We start from the raw sequence: 26,793 nt of genomic DNA, 5'->3' as shown, positions 1-26,793 counted from the left end.
CGGACACTCACATAAAACCATATCAACTCAAGCCAGTCTGAACACTATCGAAAAAAGCTGCGTTTCCAAAAGCATTTTAAAAACAGGAAACGAAGATGCCCGTCTAATATTTAAAGGCAGCGTATTCCAAAGTTTTGGGCTCGTTCTCTACGTTTAAGCCTCGATTTTGGGACAACAACAGCAGCTGATCTGAGGGTCCGTGAAGGAATATAAGGCTGAAGTAACTCGGAAAGGTATGAAGGAGCAAGACCATTAAGGCATTTATAAACCAGTGTTAGGGCTTAAATTAATTCTGTGATGAACAGGAAGCCAATGAAGAGAAGACAGGACAGGTGTTACATGTTCATAGCTGAAGACGAGCAAGAGATCGTTGGCCGACTCCAGAAAACAGCATTACAGCAGCCAAGCCGTGTTGAGGCAGGCATGATTACCTGCAGCTCTCCTCTCAGTAATTTTCAACTTTCTGAGCCCCGCCCCATCTGTCCACAAAAGCCCCGCCCATAAACCCCATCCAAAGCTCAATTCACATGGGCTTCATATATAGCACCAAATCAGTCAGCGTGAGGTAAAGACCTACAACCACACAGAGGAAACCCGACACTCTTGGCATCAGTGGGAAGGAAAAACTCCCTTTTAACTGTCTTGTGTGATGCACCCTGCAGGGGCACGTGGAGCAAAGTCTGTCTGCCCAATCACAGCCTTGCTTTATCACTTTTATAGCCAGCAAATTAAATAATCTGTTTCTGAGCGAGAGTAGGATTTCTGTTTGTAGCCACAGTCAGCTGATCTCTGCTGCATTTCGATTAACAGCCTCCTCCTTCACCTCCCCCTCAGACTCGCTTTTCACTCCGCCCTCCCCCCATTCCTCCTCCAAATGTTGCTGGAATGTGGGGAGCAGGTAATGGAAAACACCGACCCCCACCCTGCAGCTCTCCGGGCCAGGAAACCAGCATCCTGCTGGCATTTCACCACGCAGCAGAGGAGAGGTCCAGAATTTTAGCACATATTTGAAACACAGAAAAACCTGTGAAAAATATAAAGAATCACAAAGGAGAACACGACAAACGTTAGGAAGTCAACCAGTTCAGCTCGTACTGAAACACTTCTATCATTGCTGAATGTAAACGGGGTTAAATGGGACTGTGCTTTACGTTACTCTCCGCTCATGCTGGATCAAACAACCTCAGCTTCCACACTTTCCTTCTTTAAACAGAGCGTTTATCACATCCTGCCACAGTTATCACAGATCTTTGGCCCATCCATCCGCCCTGGGCTCCTCTCTACAGTTATAGTGAAGCCATGCTACAAACAGAAACACTCTCACTCTCTGGACGTCCTCTTCCAGTAGGGGGGGTCACGCTCAAGCTCATCCAGAGAAAACGAGGCTCTATGGAGCTTCTGGAGATGTTCACCATGTTAGACAGAAGCAGGTGGGCTCTGTTCACTGACGACCGTCTGTTTCTGTTTGGTGGGATTAACAGAAGTTCAGACTGGCTGCACAGCTCTGCACCAAAGTGCACTGAAGGATGTGCAGCTTGTTTCTGGTGGAGCTAAAACCGTCTCATCCCAGTATGAAGGAGGGGAAACTACAGAGACCTGAGCGCCAACAAGTTTTCCCACACACAATACAACTAAAATATGACGGTAACTTTGTGTGTGTGTGTCTATGTGTGTGTGGGTGTGTGTGTCCATGTGTATGTGGGTGTGTGTGTGGGTGGTCTGGTCAGACTGGACTGTGCAGAGAGGCTGGATGGTTTCATTCACCGTGTCACGCTGAAAATGCAGCCAGGCCACAAACGACACGATACAGGTGGTCCTGTGTGTGTGTGTGTGTGTGTGTGTGTGTGTGTGTGTGTGTGTGTGTGTGTGTGTAAACTGCAAATATGGATATAAAAATAAACGGAGCCAAAAAAGTGTGTTTTTTGCCAGTGTTTGTTAAAGAGCCATGTGACACTGTTAATGATGCCCTGCACTCATCAGTGTATCACTCAATGACAGATCAGTGTTCACACTAACCAGCACTGGCCTGGTTCAAGCACACTGGTCCATCATCATATAGTAGGGTGTATTTACTGGTCCAATCACGATCGAGCAATTAGGCCTGAGGTACAAAACGTCACTGAGATGTAGTTTAGAAATCACTGATCGTGAGTTTCAGCTAAAGCTCATAAATCTTCTTTGCATGGACGCCTGGACGTTAGACTAACAGCTGGGACATCTCACTCATGGCTTCACTGCAGTTAATGATGGTTAATCAGCCAACCAGGTCAGTGCTCATCGTCAGCACGTCCACTGAGGTGGCTGTACAGTAATGACATCAGTCATTAGTTTAATTAACATTTTCACAGCTTCCTTCTGTCGACTCCTGAGAGCAGGAACGATGTGAGGCCTTAAATTATTTCAAAACAGGTGAAATATACACTTTTAATCTGTTGTTACTGCTGCTGCTTTCATCTCTCCACGTTTGTTTATCTCAGATCCATCCACGAGCTGTGATGAACTCAGTTTTCCCCGAGCATTCGTCGCCACTCGTGACTTTCCTCGAAGTATGTGACTGCGTGCTGAAACCAGGCCGACTGCTGCCTTTGTTTCAGCGCGCGGTGACTCAGGCGTCTGAGTTTGAGCTCGCTGACAGACCTTCAAACAGAGCCGGCCAGTCTGCAGCACCAAATCGCTCCCATATGTCCCCGAGGAGCTCTGCCCCCCCACCTCCACGCTTCATTCACATGCGGCGGCGCGCAGGGCAAACCTGACAGGGTTCAACTGCAGTCAGGATTCCAGCTTTAACCGAGTGACAAAGAACATGTCAACAATCTCCAAAAATAGCAAACGAATGTCAGACGCAGCCGATTACGTGAGCGTCTGATAAAGTGTTCTCTCAGGCTGACTGCTAATGGCCGTCCTGTCACAGATAGCTACGCTGATAATAAAACACTAACAACGAGCTGGCTTTGCTGTTTTTCAGAAACATCAGTGAATAACCGACTGAAGGAAGCCAAAGAATCAGACCGTCTGCAGCTGCAACACTGCGTCGCATCAAAGTTAACCCTGAAGGCAACACGAGCCAAACACAGAGATTACAAACAAACAGGAGCTTCAAGTTTTTTCACTTTTAACAAAAGAGGAAAAGAAATGAAAACGTCTTCATGCTGAACACCGTCCGGCAGTCCTCGCAGCACGTTACCTGCATTACTGTCGACCCGATTATGATTACAGAGCCCAAAGAGCAGCGAGGCCACCTTCATCATCATCATCATCATCATCATCTTCACAGTAACTCATTCCCCTGCTGAGACCTGAGCAGTATTTCGATATTAGTTAGAGCCCTAATTTGGTGTGACATTACATAATGCCTCTCCAACTCCTGTAGCCCCGCCCCCATCACAGAAAACTGTTTTTTCCATTTTAACGTGTTCGTCTAATCCTTTCAAACACCCAGTGACACCAGCACTAACTGACCGAGGCCAGCCGGACGCAACGGCAGCAAAGCGGTGCGAGCATGCGTCCCCGCCCACTCTGATTAGGCTGTACTAAGGTGTGTGTGTCACGATTCAGCCCAAAAATATCAGACAGAAGCGCCGAGCTGACAGGATCCTCCTTTCCAACCTGACTGTCAACATTTTTGACCTTTAAAAGATCAACAGCACAGAGACGATCAAACCGGAGAACACAAAAAAAAAACTGTCATTGAGGGAGATTTAACCTTTTACACACATTCCAGAGCTTTTCTTAAACACTTCCCCTACAACACACACACACACACACACACACACTCTCTGACGGAGATGCAGCCATCGGCTTGCTGTAATCAGTGCTCTTCCTGCTCTGCTGTTAATCAAACCACATGACAGCTCCAATGACCCAATCAGAGCCTGCAATTAAAAGCCAGGAAGCCTCCTGATTGGCCAGCCTTTTCTTAAACAACCCTAGGGTCAAAGGTTAATCTCCTTGAAGCGCAAGACAGGCCCAGGCAATCAGAGTAATCACCGCAGCCGTCCACAAAATATAAAGTTTGTTTGTATTTTCTGCAGATGTGACACATCAGTGTAGTGTAGTGTAGTGTGTGTGTGTGTGTGTGTGTGTGTGTGTGTGTGTGTGTGTGTGTGTGTGTGTACCTGACTGTTGAGTCCATGGTGGAATAATGTGCCTCTCGGTACACGGCTCCATGGGAAACGTAGTGTAGAAGTCAGATCAAGCCAACATCACGGCGGCAGCTGAGAGAGAGGAAAACAACGACATGGTTATAACTCAGTGATGATCATACCTGCAGCACGTGTACCTGATTAACATCATCAATCATCATTAAGGCGGCAGCGTTTTCTGCCTGGCTGAAAACCCAAACAGAGGTCAGGAAAGCACGGGTTCAAATCAGTCCGGATCATCGTCCTCACTGACTGATGAAAGTGTTCCCAGGAGCCTCGAGGACCAAACGCCACCTTCCAAGACTGTGCACCCTCTGAAGGACCACCTTTAAAAAAAAAAAAAATCCTCCTTAAGCTCTCCGGGCATGAACGCAGCTCATCATTAGCTCAGTGTTGATGTCAGATAAGTGGAACAGCGTGGCTGACAGACGGGGAGCCTCCTCCTCGCCTCCTCGGGCACAGAAGCCTTTTTATCTGAGCGCAGAGGCCTCCTCAAAGGAGGCTTTATGCAGCCGAGGAGGCCCATGTCCTCAGAGCAAATTAATATTCACACCCAGAGAGCCGAGAGGAGGAGAGTCCAACACCGAGGACTGACAGGAAGCTGCTCACACCACAGCCAGTCTGACAAAATAAGAGTCAGGTCCAAGTCCAGAAACCAGAAATAATAATTGTTGTAGAAGTAACAACAACAACAACAATAATAAAAAACAATAACAACAACAGCCACCTGTTGCCTTTTTTTCTTCGGCTCGAGTTGAGTTAAACAGCGAGTGAGTCTGAGCTTTAATGGAGCTTAAAATCCAGTAAAATCACTCACACACACACGTATATAAAATATATATGTAAAAAAATAAAAATCACATTCAAACTGTGAAAGTAGTCCAAAATGCTACAGAGCAAATTACTAATCACACAAATCTGAACAAACTGCTGTAAAGGTCAAAGGTCAGGGCCCTAAGTGAGCAGTCCCTCCTCCTCACACTACACCTACGTGCAGCTGCCAAAACTAATACTCAGCTAGAGGTTCGGGCTCTTACTATGGTAGGAAAAGCATTATGTCAGTGGGATGTCCCCACGAAGATAGCAAACCAGACGCGTGCGTGTGTGTGTGGCAGAAAACCCCGTCAGCGGTGAGTTATTATAGAAGAGAAGGGGAGAAAATAGATGTCCGAGGACGAGAGCGGTCACAAGCTTGGCCGACAGGAACACACACACACACACACACACACACATTTATATCCTTGTGGGGACATCTCATTGACATAATGCTTTCCCTAACCATCAAAAATGAATGCCTAACCCTGACCCTTACTCTAAATACCTAACCATAGCCTAATTGTAACCCTGACACTAAAACCACATTTTGAGCCTCAAAAATGCCTTCAAACCTAAGGGGACCAAAATCCTGGTCCCCACGAGGGCTGTATGTCCCCACAAGTATAGTAAAACTACCAATTTTTGGTCCCCATGAAGATGTTAATACCCGTCCCGACTGACTGGCTGACTATGGAATTGCATAGTGACAACAGTATATCCTTACCAGCTGCACTTTGTTCTCCACTCTCATCCTCGTTGTTCAACTCCATCCCCAACCCCGTACTGGTACACTCATTAAAAATATGGGGCCAGTTTAGGACATACTTTAACCCTTTAAGACCTACCATAGACCCAAGTTCGCCAGAGCTTATATTATATTTTTACATGCTGTGGAGCCATTTTTGGGAGCATTTCAAGTTGCTATACATCAATACAACCATTATAGCCCAAACTTTAATAATATGTCTGCATTAGGTGCATAGTAATTACATAAATTACAAAAAAGTGCAATAAACTACAAAAAAATTGAAAATCGTTTTTGTTTTTTTAACATATATTTCTAGTTAGAGAAATTTAAGAGGCTTATCCCTCAAAACTGTAAATACAAAAAAGTTACACAAACTAGTTTCCCACCACAGGAAATTTATTTTGAGTGTCTTCATAGTTTTATTTTTGAAATACACCAATTTTTATATACTGCAGGAAAAACGAAAATAAATATTATACTGCAAATTTGCAAAATAACAGCATATGCATCAAAATAAACTATTTCCAGCAGTGCAATATGAGTCTTAAGCATCCCAGAAACGACACAGAAAGTCATAAAGTCAAACATAACTTTTTAAAACACATAACAAGTAAAACACAAGCTCATAAGGCCCCGATCGTAAAAAACTACATTTCCGCAAAATGACGTCACTTCCGGTTTCGGGCAGGTCATGCGGTCATGTGATAGTTCGCGCTGATGGACGTAGGAAGTGTTACAAACAGCTGATGGATCGGCGAAGCGTGTTTCTGGAATATCATGTTTTTGTTGCTGCAAGTGATTTTTATGCAGTTTTTGCAAAGCTATATGTGGAAGGAAACTGTGACCTAGGACAAGCTGATGGCATAAGATGTAAGTACAACTCCTCCAGTTTCATATGCAAAAAAAATTATTGCGCTAGCTTACTTGGTTGCAGAGCTACCGGGATTTAAAAATAGTTACGCAAAACAGAGCGTGCCCGCTCCGATCGGCTGTAAAGGGTTAAACTCTTCTCAGCCCCATCTAACCATCTCTTTAAACCTTCGACCCAGGACGGTGGGTTTGTGGAGCGGCACAGAAGTGGAATTACTTGCTTTAAGGACCTATTCATAGCCAACAAACCAGCATCATTTGAACAACTTGCTAACAAATATATTCTTCCACCATCACACTTTTTCAGATACTTGCAAGCCAGGCACTTTATTTGTTCCCAGACTCCAGGCTCAAGCCTCCACTATTAGAAACTATCCTACGACTCAATCCAACCAACAGAGGGCTGATTTCCCTGCTTTAGAATAAAATGTTAAATTTGAGACATACCTGTCAAAGGAGCTTGCAAAGAAAAGCGTCTGGACTTCTTTAAGTTGCTTGAAGACGTTTCACCTCTCATCCGAGAAGAGGATGAGAGGTGAAACGTCTTCAAGCAACTTAAAGAAGTCCAGACGCTTTTCTTTGCAAGCTCCTTTGACTACGATGACCTGGATGACTGAGAACCTTCACAGACATATTGAGACATACCTCTTTATCCAAGCTCAAGACACTGTAGGAAGAAGACCTAGACGTAACCTTCTCTGACGAAACATGGGCCTCCATACTCAAACATGTCAACACAACATCATTATGCGCCCGCCACTGTTTAATCCAGTTCACACGGTGCATAGAGCCCATTTCTCAACATCCAGACTGTCCCGTATCCACCCTGAAATCACTCCACATTGTGACAGATGCAAAACTGCTGAAGCCTCACTGGTCCACATGTACTGGTCTTGTCCCAGTCTCGTTCAGTTCTGGACAGATGTTTTTCATACCTGTCCAGGATTCTCAGTGTGACGCTGGCCCCCCTTCTTGCTCTGTTTGGCATCAGTGGGAATGAGGTGCTTCTACGCCTCTAAAAAAACAGACGACATCTTTCTGTTCCCTGTTAGCCAGGAGGGCAATCCTACTGAGGTGGCAGGACGCTCCCCCCCCACTCACAAACTGTGGTTATATGACCTCATGGCGTCAAATAAGACACTCACTCCAGAACTCTACTGGGAAATTTCAAAATCTATAAGAATTTTTCAGCAAACTCTCTTATGTCAGGTGTGGAAATCAGTGTTCAGGTGTCGGGCAGTGACCTGGGTGGGAATGAATGGGATTATTTTGCAGGGATTGTGTTACTTTGGGAAATATCATACATCTGTTTATATTTCCCTTTTTCTTTCTTTTTTTCTCCTTTTATTTGACAGCTGAAGATACATTTCTGAACCCACTTTACAGCCTAAATGTACTAGTTAACCCGAATGTACAGATCTGTAATCCTTTTTTCTTCCTGTTTAGATGTATAATATATATGTTTATATGTATAAAAGGAAAACCTCTTAATAAAAAGACCTAGTTTAAAAAAAAAAAAGTGCACATTGGAAAAGCCGTGAGGGAAACAACACGCTTGCTTGAACGCTTTACCATGACTGCGTGAAACTTACAAACCGCTTCCACTCTGATAACCGGACTCGAGCTGAAATCAATCGTTTCGACCAGATGAGCTGAACTGAAGGTCTCAACGACTCAGAGCCAGAAAGTCCTCGTGGCGATGTTTGTGTTACTCTAAGTGAGATCATCTGTTCTGATCCTCTTCAGTCAGAAGGGCGGTTAAATAAACGCCTCACACAGCCAGTTTGATCCTGGCGTGGACATCAGTCACATGTCAAAGCATTCCTCAGCTGCATTTCTGCTCGGCCTTTCAAAATAAAACTCCAAACTTTATTTAAAAACAAACAGAGATCCTATGGCAGTAAGACAAATGTGGCAGTGTTTACAGGTCTGTGGAGACGCAACAGCGTGGATGTTTATGGTCATAAGGTGGAGGCTGTTTCCTTTAAGAAGTGAATGAGAAGCAGCCCGCCATCCATCCAGTCAGGTGACAGTGAGCTCTGGGTGAGTGCTCATGATGCCCGTGATGATTTACCGTCACGGCGAGCTGTTTACACCAACCAGCTATTTAAAGGAAGCCCGACAGCCAGAGAGAGGGAGGGAGAAACAGCAAGCTGCTCAGTTCATGCTGACTGCATGTTATTAACACACACACACACACACACACACACACCTGTCCGAATTATTCTTAGAATATAAACATGGATTCAGATGGGAGCTGAAATTCATTCTTGAAGAGGTTATTTTGGACATTTAACTAAATTCAAACAGGTAAGTTACTCAAAACAGAAGAACCTGCCTGCACAGCCTGTCAGTGAACATCAGCAGCCACGCTATTGGTCAGATAAGGACAAACAGATCTGGACGTCCGGTCCACCTGCCTTTAGCTGGAGCTGTAGTTCTGATAGTGTACCTCATGCACACCTCTCACAGCTTTGGCCTTGACGTCGTTCCTCCTGTCCAAAACAAACTGAACGAGACAGTTCACAGTATTGTGATCACCTGACGTGTAGATGTACTAGCAGTTTAAAAACCTGCCTTATGGCCCACCTGAAGACTCATTTTTAATAATCAGCCGCCACCGTCAGCTCTGCTTTAAACTGGGCTTAGAGTGCTCCGGGGCAGCTGATGTTTACACGCAAATTCCAGCGTTTGAGTGACGTGTGAGATGCTGTGAAACCACAGTCTAACAGGAAAGCAGTGAAACCAGTCGTCCTTGTGTGAAAGCAGACGGGCAAAGCGCCCGAGCTGTGCCGGCACATAAACAAACACATGGCAGGACCAGAGAGGAGACGAGCTCAGGAGGAGGTCTGTCTGCAGCGGGGAGAGAAAACAAAGTCCAGCATTTAAACGCCGCTGAAGCCTCGCTATAGCGCTTGTGCGTCTGCTTCGCCTCAGGCCACACTGCGTCAACCTGATTCCCAAAGAAACCGCCAGTGCCGCTGGCCACCAAACTCGCCGTTTTACATCACCACCCCCGAACACAACAAACATCAGAGGATCGACCCTGAACGAGGCGCTGCAGCCCGACAATCAGCCGTGCGTGTGGAATACTACAAATGCAAACACTGCCTTTGGTCACGGTGCTTACGAGGGGCGGTCAATCAGAAGACAGCTTCCTTAAAGGGGGAGGAGCTAAGAGCATCAATGACGTTTTAACCTGACCCAACCCTCCTGACCTCAATTCTGCACTTTGATGATGTGACTCGTCTTCCTGTCGGATGCTCTTAGTGATGCTCGGGCAGATTACAATTAACATGTGGAAACTGCTCCAACTGTCTCACCTGCAGCGGTGACAAGTGTACTGAGCTGTTCACCTACATTTTCCACAGCGTCGGAGTCTTCAGCGTGCACCGCAGGGCTGGACGGCGCTGCAAGGAAGTGGAAGCAAAGCGTTCAGATGTCCCACGTCTCAGATCCCAGCTTTCACAAAACCAACAGAGGAAGACGAGCGCAGGGATGAGACACTAATGGCATCAAAGCGAACAGCAGCCGGCAGCCAGAGCTAATTGAAATTAACGAGCAGAAACCAGGAGGGAGCGGCGCTGTGTTCACAGACCCCGGGCGGAGTGGGAAAACTGAGGGGTGCCGGTCGTACAAGACAAACCGACTGAGACAGAAAAGGACCGTAAACACTCGGCTGTAACGGCTCGGTCCTCAAACAGTTTGCATAGTTCAGCTTCAGATTTATTTTCAAACTTCTAAAGCACTTAAAAACCAGACTCTGCTTATTTTCACCACTTAAGAACTGGCAAAAGAAAGAGTGGGAACAGGGCAGTAAATGAAGAGGGAGCGCCAATGTGACACTCACGCATAAGATTTTCTGCTTTGACATTAAAAAGACGACAAAGAAATCCAACCTTTACTAATACGTACGACAATGTGCTTGATACTTGTGTCTAAACTAACCCGACGACGTTTGTAGCTCAGTCCAGCAGACGCCTCCACCTGCACTCAGAGCAGATTACAACAATTTCAATGAAGCTGATTAACGATGAACTGTCGTTCTCACATAGAGAAAGTGCCGTAGAAGCTTTCGGTCTTCTGAAACTCAAAAAACTTGAGCCCAAACTCAAACACACCCTTCACAAAAAACAAATAAAAAAAGTTGAATTTATGGGGAAAAAAGATCTGGGTTTAAATGAACGTGTGATTGCTGGATGCTCGTGATGCTGTAACAATTATTTCCCCCGAAACACAAAAACAGATTGTACGGTTACCTGCTGACTGTCTGTGTGTTGGTAGCCTGGGCTGCTCAGGCATTTATTCGCTGTGTAGGTCTATAAGATTCAGCCGTTTCTGAGAACAACCCAGTGCACACATTAAACTTCGTGCAAAACTGATTACTGCAAACAGCATGAAGGCTGGAGGACCGAGGCAGAGATCCACCGTCACCTGAATCCTGAGTCCACGATCGAGGTGGGGAGGAGACGGCTCCGTTAACGAGCTGGACACGGAGGGGAGGGGTCAGGATGGAGGTCAGGGGCCATCACCACTGCCCCCACCAGCTAGGAGGATTAGGAAAAACAAATCTGCCTGAAGAATGAAGGAGGAACTGAAACAGACGTCTGACAGTTCTTCCTATGAATCAGTCAGACAACCTCAGACTTCCTTTAAACAACAACAGATTTCCTAAAGGAGACTAACTTCAACTAGTTAACTTCTGCTAAAAACAAACTGACAGAATGAAGTCATACTTATGTAGAGAGCTGTGGTCAAACAGAACTAAAGAAATCATTTCTGTCTATAAATGTCCAGGAAATGTGTGTTTGGTCTGCAGATGCTCCAATACATCATCTTTACTTCATGCTTGAAATTTCACTTCAATTTTCTTTACACAGCACCAAATCACTTAAAGTAAAGACCCCACAATAATACCAGAGTGAGACAAACTTGACTGGAGCCAGTTGGTGACACCAACTCTGGTTCAAACACTGTAAAGTCTTGTTTTGTAACGAGGTTTTGTGATGAGGGGACAGAAAGCTCCGATTCCTCTGCTGTGGTTTGGTGAGACTTCAGATATCTGAAGTCGAGGAATTCAGCCCTGTTCGTTGCAGTCACATGACCGCACGAGTAATCACATTTAAAAGAGCCGGTTTGACGTGAAGCAGAGAGGGTATTCATCTGTCTTCATGGGGGGGGGGGGGGGGGGGGGGGGGGGGGGGGGGGTCTGCTGGATTATTAATTGGGATGGGTGGTGTGTATTTAAAGCTGAGATCGATACCACTGAAGGTCTGCTGGAGCCGCTGGAGGAAGGACGAGGTCGAAGCATAGAGGAGGTTTCGACCTTCAGCTGATGTCGATAAATTCAGCTATTTGCATTCATCAGTTTGGGAATTCATAGGGAGCATTTTACACTACGTTCCAACATCCAACAAGCTGCAGGCTTACATGCTTACAGAAGCAGCGGGTGGGCAGCTCAGTCGTTCACACAGACTGCTGCAGGCCAGTTCAAACTATGTTCTGACAACACAAACCTTTAACACAACTCTCAGCATCACAAGCTGAAGCTGAGGCGTCTCCTTCAGGGTGATTTACATCATACATCGTTATTTTCCAGATTAAGACACAAAACAAGTTCTGGATCAAAAACAGGCCAGAAGAGGAAGAACATTAAACATTACTTGTAAAAAAAAAATGTTTCATTAGTTCAGCTTTGTGTTAAAATATAAATATTTCAAAGACATTTTTCACTAAATTACAAAACCTGAGTGAGAAAGAAAAATCATCTGAATCACCATCAAAGATTTCACCTAGAAAAATCTCCAACCAAACTTTTATTATATATATTCCTTAAACAGTATTCATTATAAATCAACCCGAGCCCTCCTCGGTATCCAAGCAGCCCATCAGGGGTCCTCGGCCCACACTTTGGGTCACCATGTTAGAAAAAGTAACGCATGGACACAAACTGATTCATCTACACCCGAGTGACCTCTGCCACAAATCCAGGAGAAGGAAAAACGCTCAGGAGGAGGACATGAAATCTCTCTGCAGGGACGGAGGTGAAGAATCGTCCCTCTGTGCGCTCAGCTCCCATTTACTGCCTTTATTTATCTGCACAGAGGCTGGCCGCATGGAGGGGGAGGGGGGGAGGAGGAGGGTGGATTGCATGTTTTCCTCCCTGGCTCAGCCACTCTGTCTCCAGGCTGCTGGGGGGAGAGGAGGAGGAGGGAGGCGAGGCAGACAGAAGGGAGCGCTGGAGATGTGAAACCCGATCTCCTTTCCTCCTTCCTACCTTCATCCCTCCTCCTCTTCCTCCTCCAGCAATGCCACCTCGCCAGAGAGCCTCCGAGACTCCGAGTAATCTGATCCCCAGCCTGCCAGACTGGAAACCCACTCCGAGAAAAGGATGGAGGGAGGGAAGGAGGAGGAAAAGGAGAGGTGGAAATAGAGCAGAGGAAAAGGGAGAGATCCCCGAGCTCAACCTCCGAGGGTGGAAAGTCTCCCAGGAGAGGGAAAACTGAGACGGAGCGCTGGGAAGGAGGAGAAACAGATGGGGGGGGGGGGAAGCTCAGTGAGTTTGTAAAGCAGCTTTTAATAACAGAGCTGGGCCCGAAAAGGAGCCTGAACAACCAGAAGACTGCTTTCAGCTCTCCTGTGTGCTCGCTGCTCACCATCAGCCTGCCTCAGTGTTTAAGGTTATCGTGGAGAAATAACGCCAGCACCAGACAAACACCCCGAGCATCAAAACGACACAAACTGAGCATGAAAACCCTAAATCAGACGCCGCGAGCGTGTCGCACAGCAGCACGCCAACTTTAACAGAACATCTGATTCCAGCAGCGAGCTGGGCCGTGAGTTTTAAGGCCCCACCCACCACCGACCGCGTCACCTGACGTTGTAAAACCAGCGGCTAGCTGCCGTGTCACGATGATTCACAAATAATGAATCATTAACAAATCGCCTACAGTTTCTGCAGCCGCCTGCGCCTGATATTAATAATTTTGTGTTCTCGTTTATACTTTCTTCTGTTGGGCGACTGCACGGATGTGAAACAGCGACACACACGTCGCCAGCGTTTCCTCTGACCACCTCGTGGCTCACACCGCTCAGAGTCCCGGATCTTCTGTTATTCCAGTTTTATCCACAAAAACAATCAGACAGGCCAGAGCTGCCTGTTAGTCCACACACTGCTGCTAAAAATAATGGTTTGACTTTTGAACATTGAAGCTGGCAAACATGTGATGAGACTGTTGTCTACTGGTGGTGGTCAGAGGGCCCGGCCTCTGTCAGTGCGCCCCAGGGTGGCTGTGGCTACACTGTAGCTGCCATCACCAGTGTGTGAATGTGTGCGTGACTGGATGTGTAAAGCGCTTTGGGGTCTTTAGGGAGTAGTAAAGCTATACAAATACAGGCCATTTACCAAGAGCTGTTTACGACATCTTAAAAAGCCTCACAGACGTGTTTCAGATGAAGAGAAAAGTTTCTGCTGTTCATTTTTTTTTTTTCATCCATTATCTAATCCTATTTAACCCTTGTATGGTGTTCGGGTCTGTGAGACCCGTTTTCAGTTTTTCTCAAAAGAAAAATGAAACAATTAATTATTTTTTCAACCTGAAATTCATTGGCTTTGGCTTATTTTCTCTGAAGAACATAAATCTGAACTAATTTTCAATGACCTCATACTGTACCTCCCCCCACGCATTTACATTACATACAAGGTGTTCGGGTCCACTGGACCCAGGTCTAATAAAAGTGTTGAAAGTGTAGGTCCTGTGTTCCCACACTCTGTCTTCCTCCTTTCTGGTGCTGCTGATAGTGTTTTCTTCCCCTCCTGCACAAAGTTGCAACATTGTTGAAAATTCAACTATCAACACCGTCTGCTCTTACATCCCGCACATTTTACCCTCTTTCTTGAGGGATCCAAATTTTATTTTCTCATACCCTGTCCCACCTGCAAATTAGGGGCATAATACTATAAATAAGACTTTGCCAGTGTGGTTCTTTATCACAACTGATCAAGATGGCAAAAGATTATCTGCTGCGAGGGCCGTCCAATTGATTTTGGAAGAGAGAGGGGCTTCGGATGATGATGTTGACAAAGAGGTTTCAGAATATTTCACATTTCTGAAAATTCAGAGTCTGACAGTGACTTTGAAGAAGAGGATGAGGTTGAGCACCATTTAGTAACAAAACGAAGACGAGTACCCCATCTGCAGCCAGCTCAGGACCAGAACAAGCCCACCAGACAGCAAGTGAAGAAATATGGATGTCAATAACTGGTGAAATTGGTCTTCTTGCCCAAGAAATGAGCCACCCTGCAGAGCTGTTACTGTGATAAGCCAGGGCCAACACGGCTGGCAGTTACTCATGTGCAGGACATCAAGTCTTCATTTGAGCTTTTCATCCCAGATTCCATCCAGAAAATTATTCTGGATTGCAGTAATCTAGAAGGAAGGTGTGTTTTTGGAGAGAGGTGGAAGGAGACCAAATTAATCTAAGAACCCCAAAGGCCTACTTTGGGGTTTTTATCCTTGCAGGAGTTTTAAGGTCCAAAGGGGAATCGACAGAATCCCTGTGGGATGCAGAAACCGGCAAGAACCTATCCGTGCATCAGTGTCTCTGGAAAACTTCCACAAAATTTCCAGGATTATCCGTTTTGATAACCGAGACGACAGACCAGCTCGACGGCAGAGAGACAAGCTAGCTGCCATCAGGACAGTGTGGGATAAGTGTGTGCACCACCTCCCCCTGTTTTTTACCCTGGGCCTAATGTCACCATTGATGAGCAGCTGATCCCATTTAGTTGTGAAACATATTGCTTCACGTGTAAATGTGTTGTGTCTTTCCACTCACTCCACTTGATTATAACGGATTTATTTTTTTTATAACATTTTATAAAAAAAAAACAAAAAACGAGAAGCACATTAATTCATAAATGTGATCTAACAAAGGTAAAGGGAAAAAATTAACCATCTTTGCTGTTCATATGGTTTGTAATTGGGATGAAGTAAACATCTGTTGAGTAATTTAACATAAAATTGTTTGATAGTGTTAATTTGGAAAGCCAAAACTCTAGCGGGTCCACCAGACCTATGAACACTGGCTGAGTAACAAAAATACGAACACCACACAAGGGTTAATAACAGACAAACCAGCAAAGTAACGCGTTCTTCCACCCGAGCCACACGGCGAGTCTGAGTTTTAAAATTCAAATACAAGGACAGGGCTTATCTGTGGGACAACAAACTTCAAAAGTCAGATTTATCTCCATCATCTTCTTTTCTTTATAGTTTGAACACAAAATTCCCACAAACACAGTCTGACGTGTGTGCAGGGATGGCATTTTCCTGTATCACAGACTCAAACTGGGATTTTTTAGCCATACCACATCAACCACCATCACAGCTACGGCCCGTCACCTCCTCTGGTTTTCTTTCTGAGCGCCTGAGAAGACATAACCGAGGGCGCGGTGACTCACGTTGCGGTCACGACGATATACCTGCTGCTCGGTCCGTGGCTTTTTGTCAGACCCGGGGACCACGAGTAGCCGTTTCCCACGTTGAGCAGTTTCAAAAATGGTGGTTTTGATTTTCGTGATTTAGACGCGCTCGTGACTCATCGAGTGACGCCACTGACCAGCCAATCGATGGCATGCAGCCTGACAACGTCACATTTTAATATCTGTACGAATCGCTTTGGGACCCCTGGCGAGCAGGTACTATGACCTAATGGAAAACCCTGAAAACCGCGGGGAGTCGATCCGAGCAGGTACGAATGGGAACGGGGCTCAAGTGTAGTGGTGCAGGCCGGGAACAGAGACGGGAGCAAGCTCGTGGGGGAAAGAGAGGAAATGATTGAAAACGTCAAACGAGCACGTGGCTGCATTTCAGTGATACTCAGACTGCAGAGCTGAGCAATGACAACATCAGCAGCTGGATAAAGGTTTCCAACTGGTCCTTCAACTCACGTGTTCTCCATAGTAGCAGAAATGCATAAAAATGAGGCTTTTATGAAAACACTGAATAAAAATGACTTCTTGAAAGACAATAAATGTACAGTTCAGTATACGAAGTGTGTTTGAATGGCAGAGATGAGCCATGGCTGAACGGGACTCACAGGCCTGAGTGTGCACTTCAGAATTATTCAATGTTTTAAGTTCAGCTAAAGTCAGTTTTATTTGCAAAGGACCAACTTACAAGAAACAGTCACATTTAAGGTGTTTTATACTGTAAATACTGACAGCCCAACAATCAGACGACCTCCTGTGAGCAAACACTTGGTAACAGTGGGAAGGAAGACCTCCCTCAGGCTGCGTCCACACTGGCCCAGATAGATTTGAAAATGGCGTTTTCGTCTGAAAACGCTCCGCGCCCACACTAGCGTGTTCAGTTGTTTTCACAGAGTTGTGCGTCCACACTGAAATGGCCGAAAACGCTTATGTTCCAGTGCTGCACATGTGTGAAGCACAAGAAGATTTGCCCTGCCTCATTTCTGTCTGCCGCTTATTTACTTCCGTCTCTTTGAAACGTGGCAGCAGAATGTTGAGGAAAAGCACAGAGTTTGTTAAATGGACTCACAATGAGGTGGAGTCGTTGCTGCGAGTAACACAAAAGTACAAAGTTGCAAAAGCGAGTGAGAATTAGAAAAAAGAAGAAAAGCTCTGGAGCAGACTGATATGAAGTCTCCGTTTTCTCTGTCCACACTGCGACACATAAGCACCTTCAAATGTATTCGTTTTCGAGAGCGTTTTCAAAACGCTGTTTTTTCCTTCGGGGAAAACGCCGTCTCAGTGTGGACGGGCGGCCAAAACGGAGAGAAAACAGTGTGTTTTCAAACAAAGACGCATTAGTGTGGACGTAGCCTCAGGCTCAGGAAGGGGAGGCCATCTCAGACTGCTTGGAGGTTGGGAAGGTTGTGTGACCTGGACCCCATTCACAAAAGAGCTCACTAATGCCCCCTCCCCTTTTGTTTGATAAAAAGTCAAACTTTCAAAATAAAAGCGTGAGGCTTGTCCGTGATTAAACGGACGACTGTTTGAAGATGACAAACACACCTTTGCACACTTGGCTAAGAAAATGTAATCTGTGGCTGCACAAGGACACAGGGTTCAGCTACCCTGCAAGACTCCATTAGCATTAACTGGTGTTTTTCTGTACACTGGTCTGGTCCCAGTGCAGAGGACTGGTGTCATTTTATAAGTATAGATCATTTAATTATGGGATAACAGAAGAAATCACAAATCCCTGGGAACGTCTTTAGGTTTCAAGAAGACAAAAAGAATTAAAAATCAAAACAAAAACAACTTTCACTTGAAACTTTAAAGAGTTTTTTATGTTTCTTTTTGTTTTAAACTATAAACATGACTCAAAAAATAAAGATTCAGTGGTTTTATGACACAAAGAGGAGGAGGTGGTGGAGGAGGCGGCGACTGCCAGTCTTATCTTTTTCAGACCCCCCCCCCTTCTCTCTCTCTGTTTCTCTTGTTGTGGCCTCGCTCACTCGCCTGCTGTCAGTGTTATTTCGGTTACAGCGATCTGGGCTTGGCTGAGGAATGTACAGTTGCCTGACATACGGATAATACTAGATTTTAATTTCTAACACCCCCTCTCTGCCCTGCCGTGTGCCTCTGCTCCCTATCAGGGAGGAGGAAGAGGAGGCGGCCTGCAAAGGTAGAGGCTGTGAGAGCAACAACGACATCGATGCTTTCTGTAGACCTTTTTAAAATACAGGAAACTTAAATGATGCTTTATATTTATTATAACAGAGTACGTGAGGCTGCAGGCAGGAAAAAGGAACCTGAAGACATCATTTGGTGGTTTCAGCCGTTTACACTGTGGAGGTTTGGATGCGTGCACAGACTGTCTGGTTTCTGTTTGTTAGCATCTCAAAGCTAACTACTCAACAGACCACAGACGGACATCCAGCTTAGACACCCTTAGACTTTAAACACAACACTCTTTAAAGACTTTGGATGCACTAAACAGAACTCAGACACAGTTAAAGCTTCTAAACATGTTAAAAACCCCTACAAGGCTATATACACCTTTACAGATTCTACAGGCTTTTAAAAATACTCAAACAGGCATTAAACAATATTAAAAGATTCTGTACCATTAACAGAGTTAAAGACGCAGCAAAAGACAAAACAAAGAAGACGACCCAGAGGGTTGGCATCTACTTTCGGCAACATTTCTAAAGCTTCTTCTTCCTGATTGTCACTGAAGACCTTTTAATGACCCATATGCAGGAGGCAGATAAATGCCAGCAGCCAGGTCTCACAGGGGCAGCCAAACAGGTTTTCCTCCTCTCCTCAGCAGCCATTAAAAGACGCCACCTAAAGCGATGCGGGTCAAAAATGTTTATCTGAGGCCCATTCGAGGCATCAGCAGTCGGCTTACAGTGAAAATAATATGTGTGTTATTATCCCTGCATCCATATTCAGTAAGCAAACATGCAAACAACCAGGAAATCAGCACCAAACACCCAAATACTCGTGTATTTTGTATATCTAAAGGTTGTGGTCTAATAATCAAACAGACGGTCGTTAGCATGTACGAGGATCGCTTCATGCAGGATTTTACTGCAACCATCCCAACACGCTGCAGTTCTCATGCCACAAACTCTTCAGGCGATGTTCGACCATGTGCCTCTATAATCATATCATCGGCACCAACGCTGGTATAAAACTTGGACTGATATTATAGCGTCATGTTGTCATGTTTAAGTTCCCTAATGTGTGCAACAGCAAGACAAGGCCAGACATGTCTGAGAGCGAGAGCAGCCTGTGACGATGATGATTTAGTACCTAAAGCAGGAGCTACTTCAACACCCAGCACACACCATCGAGCAGATGCTGCAAATCACATGTAAACACATGTAAACTCCAGTGCTAACGCCTCGTCACTGTCTGTAAAGTCGCTGCTTTTACATTTACAGACGCTGCTGCAGAGATGCAAGCATCACTGGTAGGATGATCCCAAATGTTCTAGAAATATTGTGACATAACTCATATCGCCCACTCCTGCTGTAAATTAAACTAATGTTTGGCAATTTCATGTCATTCACCCACACAAGGCGGGCAGTTCGGGCTTCAGTGTTTTCCCTGCACATCTGGACTCGCTCTGCCTCCAGAGCCAAAAACGCTTCAACAGTTATTTTTACATTTCACACTAACGTCTGACACAACGACTCTGAAAACCTCACATCACATTTCATCTTAAGAGAATTCTAAGGACTCTAAAGACCACTTGGATTAAATTATTATTGTTGTGACGTTAAATCTCCTCTTTATTATTTCTGCATTGGTCATCAATGATCAAACACGACAGGGGTGAGTAAACGCACATATGAGCTGAACATGACAGAGCATCGTTAAAGAGCTCACACAGCGTTTTTACTGAATAAAACAAACTGGTCCAGGTAACTGTGCTCGCTTTTACCCACATACTTCTCCTACAGTGTCGGCCTCGTGTTTGAGATTTTCATATGAGCAAACACCCTGAGAGTCTGTGCTGCAACGAAACCTGGAGGACGTCTACTGAATCAAGGCCACAGATGAATGTGCCTCATGATTGGGCTGTTCCAGTAATGGTTTTATATACAGGTGATTAAACTGTTCCCAGTATGAGCTGCCAGATGTGGTTGAATGTTAGATCCTGCAGTTTAACAGAAACCGTGAGTTAAAAATCAAGCCCCCCCCCCCCAAATGTAAAATGAGTTTGACACACCTGGATTAGAGGACGGCTTCACTGTTTCACACAGCGCTGGGCAGGTGGATGTGCAGGTGTTTAGTTTTTTATTAGAGAAAGGTGTGAATGACATCACATTAAAGGTGCTCAGGAATCAGCTGCCTCTCCGGGAACTCTTTCATCCTGCTGTTGCACTACAGCAGCACTTTTTTAAGCTGATTTAAAATCTGTGATGTCTGATAAACAGATTATTGGAAAGATTACTCCCATGTCCGCGCATTTTAAAAATAGGAAATGGCCTTAGTTTAAATTTAAAGTATTTTAAACAAGTACTTTAAGATTTTTTTAAGGAGGTACAAGAAAATAAAAGTGACTCTTTCATGCTGCCTTATAAAACCTCTCAGATTGCAAAGACATAAAAGCCGCGATAGTTAATCGATTAGTCGATCAGTGAACTGTATTGATTATGAGCTGCAGACACGTGAACGATTAAAAGCGAGAAACATGGCGGAATAAACAAGAGACAGAACTAAGATCAAAACCACCTTAAAACACGCCGAAGCAGCCTGGAAACCTGGAGCTCACAGGTGGCTTTACCTGACTGCTCAGGTGGGTCAAAAATCAGAGTTTAAAGCAGGTAAACATACAGAAACACGGCTGCCCAGCCCACGATGCTAACCAGGTTAACAACACTGAAGGTCAGCAACGAAAAGCGCCGTAAAAAAACTTTGACAACAAACTTTAACCAGTTTTTCTTCTTCGTTTCAGCACCTTAAACCCGCTCAGAGCTAACTCGGAGCTAGCAGCGCTAACAGGAATGCGGCTAACCGAGCTGGAAACAAATTCTCCCGAAACAAACTTCACCAAACGCCCCCGAAAACACCCCTACACCCCAAAATAGTCCGAATCTAGGGTTTAAATAAAGCCCCTGTGAGTTTAAAGCGATAATCTGTCACTTTTTAAATCAAAAACGAGCCAAATTTCTGCTGCAGCAAAACTACAGCCAACTTTTTTTTTCCACGACAGCAGTTAGAGAAGGAGGGGATGCGTCTATCTGCTGGCACAGAAATAAAATCTGTACACGAATAAAATTTAATTCTCATTTTTTAACTTACATCCACAGTTAAACACACTAAAATTATTTTACACCCACACACACACGGGTCTACTTAAAGCTGCTTCACTGAAAAATAAAAATCCTAAGGGAGTGCGTGTGCTCCAGTAAATAGACGACGCTCAGATCCGCCGTCTGGACTGAAGTTTGGGATCGTTTGACTCACCTTTCTTCCTGTGTCTTTACTGTCTCCTGAATGTTCGAACCTTTTTCCCCCGCGTTACTTCATCCTGTAAGTCCGGTTCGAGCTCGCGCCAGCCTCCGTTATCCCGCACAGAAATCTATATTTCCAGACGTTTTTCGTTGGCGTCCCCCGCTCCGTGCGCTCCGCTCGCCTCTGCGGGTTTGCGCTGCTGTTGGACAGAAAAGCAAATACCAGGCAGAGATCGTCTCCTGAACTCGCGATGACTCACTGTGCAGCACAAAACACCCAGCCGAACTTCCGGTCGGAACGAGGGGTGTGTGGAAAATTTGCACGCGCTCACTGTTTCACCTCTCAGGTAACTTCAGAGGACCTGAGGTTTTGAGTGGCCCAGGTGTGAGGCTCTCGCGTTCTCCTATTTTCACTCCTTAAAAAAACCCAAACAATTATTTCTCTATTTTCTTCCTTTTTCTCTTTGTCCAGCATTATTTGCATCCTGTGTACCTGAATGACCTGCAAGTTAGAACATGTGTGTAGTATGAAGGATTCATTAATAAGTGCAATGTTATGCGTGCAATTGAACTGAATTTGCTGGAGGAACCCACCCGATGGATTAATAAAGTTTTATCCAATCCAATCTAATCCAGTACTAGGAAGTGTATTACCACCCTCACTATGATTGCTACATTCCTTCCTTTATTTCTATTTTCCTTTTTTTATTTGCTTTGTCTATATCTTGTAAAAAGTGTAACTTGACCTGGAGGGCTCTGCACAATAATTCCAGTGTGCATGGACTGTTGGTCCTGTGCGCAAATTGCAAATAAAAACCTTCAATCTAGAAATAGAATTACCTGGTCCTGATCATCAGAATCAGAAGACTTTATTTATCCCCAAGGGGCCAATTAACCAACAACAGAGCAGCACAACGCTGAAGACAAGGACAATAAGAAGAGGCAAAAGGAGTGAGATAATAAATAAATAAAAGTATATGGACAAATAAATGAGTGCCTCAGTGGTTGTGATTTGGCTTATGTTAATGAACTATGACATAAATCATCACGTTCGTTATGACTATAAAGAACTGTCTTCTTTTGGTATTTTCGGGGGCAAAGGAAACACATGTTGTAAAATCTCATTCTAATTATTTCAGTCTCAATGATTCAGCAAAATAAAAAATAAAGAAAGTATAAATGCTGAGCTTCACCATTGCAAATAATAATAATAATACTATTATATGAGGTATATGTAATACTGATTCAAATGCTAATTTAAAACAATAAATAAAATGTTATTAATTCAAAACATGGTATTTGATGATACAAATGTATGTTTGGGCTTCCTGTCGGTTCTAAAAGCTGAGCGACATATTTTCTTTTTCTATCTTTACAAAAACACATAAATACACAATCCTCCGAGTCAGCATCGTATCTGAGGTTTTGTTATACATCTGGAAAGTTGATTTAAAAATAATTTATAAACTTACTTTATATTTTTAGCCACTGGCAATCTGGGGCTTTAACAAAAATAACTGCCTAGAAAGTCAGTGATGTAGTCTAAGAGCTGTTTTTGGTGGCAGAGTGAGATCTCTTCCCTTCTTCACTCCTCTCTGAGTCCAATCTCTGCTGCTCAAAAACCCGCAGGCTTTTATTTTGAAATGCAATCAGGAGAGGGTACTAGCTCCATCTGGTGGCTCCAAAACGAACAGCATTATCATCGCTCAACAAGAACGACGATCGTTATCATGATGACGATGGTCAGACGATGAGGATGATGATGAGTATGATGTGTGGGTGTGACAGTCATGTGTTTCGTTTGGAGTTACAGAAAACTGATGACAGATAAAAATGAAAGAGATTTGTTTCTCTGAATATTTGCTGCCTCCAAACCATCAACGTGTCTTTTAGACCCCATTCCTACAAAACTGCTCAAAGAAGTCCTGCCATTAATTAATGCTTCGATCTTAAATATGATCAACCTATCTCTAATGATCAGCTATGTACCACAGGCCTTCAAGCTGGCTGTAGTTAAACCTTTACTCAAAAAGCATCTCTAGACCCAGCAGTCTTAGCTAATTATAGGCCAATCTCCAACCTTCCTTTATATCAAACATCCTTGAAAGAGTAGTTGTCAAACAGCTAACAGATCATCTGCAGAGGAATGGTTTATTTGAAGAGTTTCAGTCAGGTTTCAGAGCTCAGCACAGTACAGAAACAGCTTTAGTGAAGGTTACAAATGATCTTCTTATGGCCTCTGACAGTGGACTCATCTCTGTGCTTGTCCTGCTAGACCTCAGTGCAGCGTTCGATACTGTCGACCATAATATCCTATTAGAGCGATTAGAACATGCTGTAGGTATTACAGGTACTGTGCTGCAGTGGTTTGTATCATATCTATCTAATAGACTCCAGTTTGCACATGTAAATGGAGAGTCCTCTTCACACACTGAGGTTAATTATGGAGTTCCACAGGGTTCAGTGCTAGGACCAATTCTGTTTACATTATACATGCTTCCCTTAGGCAGCATCATTAGAAGGCATAGCATACATTTACACTGCTATGCTGATGATACGCAGCTCTATCTGTCCATGAAGCCAGATAACACACACCAATTAGTTAAACTGCAGGAATGTCTTAAAGACATAAAGACCTGGATGGCCGCTAACTTTCTGCTTCTTAATTCAGATCAAACTGAGGTTATTGTACTCGGCCCTGAAAAGCTTAGAAATATAGTATCTAACCAGATTCTTACTCTGGATGGCATTACCTTGGCCTCCAGTAACACTGTGAGGAACCTTGGAGTCATTTTTGACCAGGACATGTCCTTCAACGCACATATTAAACAAATATGTAAGACTGCTTTCTTCCATTTGTGCAACATCTCTAAAATTAGAAATATCCTGTCTCAGAGTGACGCTGAAAAACTAGTTCATGCATTTATTACTTCCAGGCTGGACGACTGTAATTCATTATTATCAGGACGTCCTGAAAACTCCCTGAAAAGCCTTCAGCTGATCCAAAATGCTGCAGCAAGAGTCCTGACAGGGACTAGAAAGAGAGAGCAGATTTCTCCTGTTTTGGCTTCCTGTTAAATCCAGAATTCAAAATCCTGCTCCTCACATACAAGGTCTTAAATAATCAGGCCCCATCTTATCTTAATGACCTTGTAGTACCATATCACCCTATCAGAGCACTTCGCTCTCGCTCTGCAGGCCTACTTGTTGTTCCTAGAGTATTTAAAAGTAGAATGGGAGGCAGAGCCTTCAGTTTTCAGGCCCCTCTTCTGTGGAACCAGCTTCCAGTTTGGATTCAGGAGACAGACACTATCTCTACTTTCAAGATTAGCCTTCAAACTTTCCTTTTTGCTAAAGCATATAGTTAGGGCTGGACCAGGTGACCCTGAATCCTCCCTTAGTTATGCTGTAATAGACGTAGGCTGCCGGGGATTCCCATGATGCACTGAGTGTTTCTTCTTCACTCACTATGTATTAACAGACCTCTCTGCATTGAATCATATCTGTTATTAATCTCTGTCTCTCTTCCACAGCATGTCTTTATCCTGTCTTCCTTCTCTCTCCCCAACCAATCACAGCAGATGGCCCCGCCCCTCCCTGAGCCTGGTTCTGCCGGAGGTTTCTTCCTGTTAAAAGGGAGTTTTTCCTTCCCACTGTCGCCAAAGTGCTGCTCATACGGGGTCACATGATTGTTGGGTTTTTCTCTGTATGTGTTATTGTGGGGTCTGCCTTACAATATAAAGAGTTTGAGGCGACTGTTGTTGTGATTTCATGCTGTATAAATAAAACTGAATTGAATTGAAATCAGGTCCACAGGCACCAGACGTCCCCTCACCATGGAAACAGGTGCACACACACACACACACACACACACACACACACACACACACACACACACACACACACACACACACACACAGAGGTATAATCAACAAGTTAAATTTATAATCTTTGATATTTTTAAGAAAGGTACAAATGCAACATGATGTCTCCATGAGCTGATTTCAGGTTGTTTCAGGTTCAGATTTGTCAGTTTTTGTTCATAACAGATGAAAACAAAGTGATTTTGTGAGGAAGAGCCAAAGCAGCACTCAGTGTAAGGATCTGTATCACTCTGCTCGCCTCAGCTCTGTGCTTCCATTTTCACACTCAGCCACAGTAGCTTTGCATGATTCACAGTCCAAAGAGAGCACCGACCTGACGGAGCGGTCGTCGCTGCCGGTGACAGCCAGAGGCTTTTTGGGGTGAACGTCGAGCGCCCACAGCTCGCCCTCGCTGTGTCCCTGCATGATGAGCAGCGGCTTGTCCCGGTCCCGCACCATCACCTGCACAGGTACAACAACTCAAGAGCAGGTTTTCACATTTTAAAGCACCACATCACGCACGTTTCAGTGCCGATCTGAGCTGCTAAAACTGCCTGACATTAGAAACTCTTCACAGTTTTGATTAATGAGAACATTTTGTTGCCTGCGTGTCAGCAGGAGGTCTTCACAAAAATAAAACTCTTTGAAACGCGTCGCCGCAGGGAGGGAACAGCGTGAGGTTTCGTCTTCTTCCTCACCTCAAAGATCTCGCTGTCCTGCGTCCCTGCCAGGATCCGGTCGGCTCGCCAGCAGACGCTGCGAATAGACAGACCTGAAGGAGGGAGGAGAGGAAAGGAGAAGGTAAGGTGACACAAAACTGTCAAAACATCAGGAGAAAGACAAAAATAAAACCAGTGGAGAGGAAAAGAAGCAAACAGGAGGATAAAAATGGAAGACGACAGCGCTGCAGAGGAAGCAGGTCCTCGGTCTTGATGAACTCGGTGGTTAAATCCACTAAATAAATGAAGACGAGCTCCGCTGTCGCTGGCTGCTGGAGGCTGGAGAGGTGGCGGTGCAGCCAGGTGAGGGTGGACGGAGCTCCATGAACCTCTGGACTGCTTCGTTTTTTATTTTCACTTTAAAAGCACCAAAAATGATTCGGTTAGTTTTAGGAAAAGAATCCGGTTCGACTGAAACGCACACCTGCACTACAGCAGAGACACGTGGACACTCACATCATTCATCTCAGTTCAGAACACCCCCAGGAGGAGCGCAGGAGGTGTCTGATCAGAGGGAGATCTGGACTTTGTGAATGTAGTTCAACCTGCTGACTCAGCTCGGCTTCAACCTTCGTGTTTTTTTAAAGTTTTGCTGCTAAAACTGCTTTTTTCCACCATCGGAAATGTAATTAGCAGGGCTGCTCAGCAGCTCAGCGCTCGCCAATTAAGAGCATCTGCTGTGGCTGATGGCATCG

At 44.7% G+C, this 26,793-nt stretch overlaps 1 protein-coding gene across 3 annotated transcripts in view; it reads right to left on the bottom strand.

Annotated features, from left to right (window-relative positions):
* LOC146695006 (bone morphogenetic protein receptor type-1A-like) overlaps nt 1-21,831 on the bottom strand; it is a 41,572-nt gene extending 19,741 nt beyond the window's left edge. The window contains exons 1-3 of one of the 3 annotated variants that reach the window (XM_085476916.1): nt 21,530-21,831; nt 4,396-4,468; nt 4,116-4,214 (exon numbers count right to left, since the gene is read on the bottom strand). The gene's annotated coding sequence lies outside the window, so the exon portion shown is untranslated. The remainder of the gene's footprint in view (nt 1-4,115; nt 4,215-4,395; nt 4,469-21,529) is intronic. The other 2 variants (XM_085476915.1, XM_085476918.1) reach the window with 2 other exon arrangements.
* Between the last annotated feature and the right edge of the window lie 4,962 nt (nt 21,832-26,793).

Source organism: Copadichromis virginalis, linkage group LG13 (assembly GCF_057382275.1).
Source record: "Copadichromis virginalis isolate Kocher_CV1m ecotype Utaka linkage group LG13, C_Virginalis_male_GT1.1, whole genome shotgun sequence".
NCBI lineage: Eukaryota > Metazoa > Chordata > Actinopteri > Cichliformes > Cichlidae > Copadichromis > Copadichromis virginalis.
Note: the sequence above shows the minus strand (reverse complement) of the source record. Positions and strands in the feature narration are given on the sequence as shown.